Below are 4,527 nucleotides of genomic sequence, written 5' to 3'. Positions count from 1 at the left end.
TATCAAAATATTTGAAGAAAGTGAAAATTAAACTTATCTATTAATATCCAATATTTCAATGGAAAATGAATAATTTATCATAATTTGGGTTGATTATCTTCACTTTAAGTAAAGTTAGACATTATTTATTGGTTCCTTGTATTTATTTTTTTTTCAAAAGATTTTTTAAAATATGATATTGAATATCATAAATAGAGTACCAAAAAAAAAAACGCCCCCTTTTTACAATTTTATAAGCGCCTAGGGCGGTTAATAGGGATTATACGCTATTTGAACCCTTGAATCATTTGTTTTAATGCAAAAAGTTGTTGAATCATTTCAATAAAGTTGTGTATCATTCATAATTGTTTCCTCCAAAAAAGATAATAATAAGTTGCCTTCATCTTTTACAGTACATGCACTCGCAGCTTTAAAAAATTAACAACTCAAAACTGAATCACACTGATAATACTATTTTATACAAATTTAAGATGCATGTACATGTATGTAGATCACAATACTCAAATGTATTTTGCATTTCAAATTTAATGATTTTTTTTTACCACAGAAAAAATCTACAGACTGAGATACTTGTACTGAGGAAATACCTGCTGCTGAATAAATAAAACCCAAGACTTGTTTAGGTATGTTTTTGAAGTCTTTTAAAATGAAAACTTCACGCATGACTTTTTCAAAAGGGAGATAAATGTTTAAAAATCATTTTCCTATTCTTTGTAAACTGACAATGCTGATTAATCATATGCTTTATTAGGGTGTGAATATTAATTTTCATTTTGAATTTTTCAGTTTATTCATATATTTTTTAAGCGCCCCAATCGATAGATCAGAGGCGAATATATTTTTTGTCCTGTCTGTTTGTCTGTCTGCTGTCAACTTTAACATTAGGCTAGCCATAACAGATAGAGACTTCATATTTGGTATGCATACTCCACTAATTAAGTTTTCAAATGAGACCAAGGTAAATGACCCTGAATTTGACCTTGACTGTGACCCTTAAGCTAAAAATAGCTTTTCCAATCTTTGTTGCCTCTGGGCGCATAGTGTTTTTTAAAATTATTTTACCTTTGTTAAAAAAATGCAAAAAAATGTGTACACTTGATATTGATTGATTGAATGTTTATTTATTTATCTGAATATCACACAGTTTTTTGTGTATTTCAGGTAGAAACAACAATATGCCTATAGTTCAAATTTCTACATCTATTGGAGCACCCATCGTCGTCAGGAATTTTTCTTGAATTTCCATCGTTTCCAAAAATGCACCTTGCAGGCATGGATTGATTGTTGTAGCTTAACACATGTTACAAGATTATTTAACCCTGATGGGAAGTCACAAGATGCAGTGAATGACACTAGGAAGCAATGAGGAGTGAGGTTTCTTTAGTGTGCCAATGTCTGCTGCTCCAACCTTTACTCTCTCAACCAAAAGACCTCCAACTTTACAGCACCAGAATATATGAATAGCCACTGGGAAATTTTTTACAAACTTTTCATATGTAACAATATTGCAAGTTCATAGTGTTGTTCGGCATGTAAACAGCATGTATATCATTTTTAGATATACAGAAGTGATGAAATAATTAGGAACTCTAGCTAGTTAGTGTATGGTTAGTTTAACCCCACATGTATATATGTTATATCTCATAAAAAAAAACTAGTTAAAAAAATCAAAATTTGTATATATGGTAAAAGCTAATACATGTAGCTATTTAAAATGACTGAGTGAAATCATTATAAACAAACATATACAAGTAAAATATTTTTTGTATATTAAATTTCATCAATGCATGTATTTGATACCGAATGATACTGTTTGATACTCCATAGTTAAATCTGTACCTTTCATCATTTTGTCCTGAAATGTGAAATAGGTTATTAATAAAGTATTTTACCTGTGTGTGAAGTTCTTATACTTTTACAATTATAGTAACCTAGACGCAGAGTAAAATAACACAGGTGCATTATTGTCAAGTTTTTGGTTGAAAGTTTAAGACCCATAACATGCACTTTTGTAAAAAAAAAAAACACACGATGAATTCCCAATTGGAAAATTTTGCGAAAATATTTCCAGATTACGAATTGATAGATATTTCAGCTCACCTGAGCTGAAGTGGAAAAAGGGGGGAGGGGGTTAAGGTGGGAGACAATAGGGGATCAAAGTTTTACCTAGAAATATCAAGAAAAAATCTTAAGGTAGTAATAGTTGTAGTGGTTTAAATGGGGGCCCCAGGGGTAGGGCTGGACCATAATGTGTGAGGGAGTGTCAAATGAATAAATTAAAAAAAAATCTGCTCAATAACAGCAAAGCCAGTTGTTATATTGATATGGAAGCATCATCAGGTTGTTCACCCCGTCCCCAATTTAAACTATCAATACTGAAGTGATTTTTGCTTTTTTTCTCTAGCCAGTGTGGTAAGGTGAGCAATGTGGCCCATGAACCTTTTGTTTTTCTGTACTATTTTCGTGATGAATGCATCAGTTTTTGTCTATTTTATCATATACAGTAAAGCACGCATATAACGAAAATTCAAAAACACCTATCTTGAAACAGTCCCTTATACTTAAACTTTTACTATCTATGCTTATTTCTAGTTTATCAGGTACAAGTATTTTAGTTAACAACAGGTATGCTAAGAAACTATTAAAGAATCAGGGGCATTAAGACCGTAAATATGCCCCAACCACAATGGACAAAATATTATAAATATTAAAAGAATTATGATTGAATCACATCTTTTAAGTCATATTTTGATGAAAAAACCACTATTAAGACAATTTGGGGTCAATACAAAAATAACACAATTTTCACTGATTTCTGGAAATTTTTAATAATTTTTTTTCTGTAAATATAATTAAAGAAATAAAAGATGGATTTTTAATACAAATACAACAGAAATGATCTTAAACATATGAATAGAAACTATTTTTTATTTTTAGCTAAAAGTGGTAAAAAATGGATTTTAATGTAAAACAGTTGTTTTTATGCTCAAAATCAGAGATATCTAGGAACTTAAGATAACTTTAAATGGACTCCACTCACAATATGTACTTTACGGTAAAAATATTTCAAATAAAATGCTATTAAATCTATCAGAAACTATAAAAGAGGAAAAATAACCTTTAATGTTAATTTTTCAAAGACAAGTGCTATTTTATGTACTTAACATAAAAAGACTTTGAATGCACAAAGTGAACAAACAAGAAATGTATTCAACTAACATTTTTTATAACAATTCATTAAACTTGACAAAAATAACAATAAGGGATTTCAGTTTGCGAAAAACAAATTCCAGAAGTCCCATCACCCACCTATACTTTTACCGAAAAGATCATAGAAGTTTAACATCACACCACTCATGCCTTATACACTACATTTACTCATAATAAGATAATGTTTATATCATCCTCACAATGTCATAAAAATGAACTAAGCATCAGAGAATTAGTTATACTAGTACATGTTTGTCTGGAAAGGTTTTGTAATTACATTATATTACAAAAAATAACAAGTACTTGTATATAGTCATGTTAATTATTAACAAAGTTCAATATGCAAATAAACACACTGCATAATAAACTATAATTGTTACTGTTATCTGAGAAACATCTTGTGATGCATTATGCATTTTACATCAGTATATTAATTTTGATAACAATTATTCATGAAGAATAATCATATGATAATAACAAATCATTTCATTTGTCAAGGTACATAATTAATCTTTCAATATTTACAACCGAACTTGTTAAACTCATGCAATGAATCTAATATGTTTTTGGGATGTACAATGTACTATATTTTAATTTCTCGATTATATAACAGATGTTAAGAGATCACAATTTAAACATTAAAAAAAATCATAGATACCTAAAAATCCCTATTAACAATTAATAAATAACAATATATACACAGCCTTCCACTATATTGTTGAAAACAATAATGGGAGTCTAATGCAGTGGATATCATATCCAGCAGATTGATTGATTGATTGATTGTATATTGCTTAATATCCCTCTCGAGAATTTTCACACATATGGAGACGCCTATAATCTGCAGAATGTTCACTCTCAATAATGTTCACTCTCAATAAACCAATGTCGCAATTCATGTCACTCTTCCGTTGCACCCATTTCACTTTCTGATGAGCCATCCATTACTGCAGGAAGCACAGCTGCATCCTCAAGGTAGTCAGCCCAGTCTTGAGTAGGTCTTTCTGCAAAGTTTGTGTGTCTTTCATAGCCAAGAAACCACAATACTGAGGCCACATGGGCATGACACTGACAATACCAACAAGTAACAGCTCCAGTAAGAGAATATTGTTTTGGACCATCTCCAGGCATCCTACAATTAAAATATAAATATAAAAATTAAATTGCTATATATATTATGTATGCACATTTTTCTATAACTATGGAATGAGGGGGGGGGGGGGGGGTACTGGTACAGTGTATATAAATTTGCATAAGATTTTCTTTATATATGAAAAAAAAGGGAATAATGTATTAATATTACCAGGTATAATATAG

This window comes from Saccostrea cucullata, unplaced genomic scaffold (genome assembly GCF_032062105.1).
Source record: "Saccostrea cucullata isolate Sc308-1 unplaced genomic scaffold, CSIRO_AGI_Scuc_v1 ctg3531, whole genome shotgun sequence".
Classification (NCBI taxonomy): domain Eukaryota; kingdom Metazoa; phylum Mollusca; class Bivalvia; order Ostreida; family Ostreidae; genus Saccostrea; species Saccostrea cuccullata.
Note: the sequence above shows the minus strand (reverse complement) of the source record.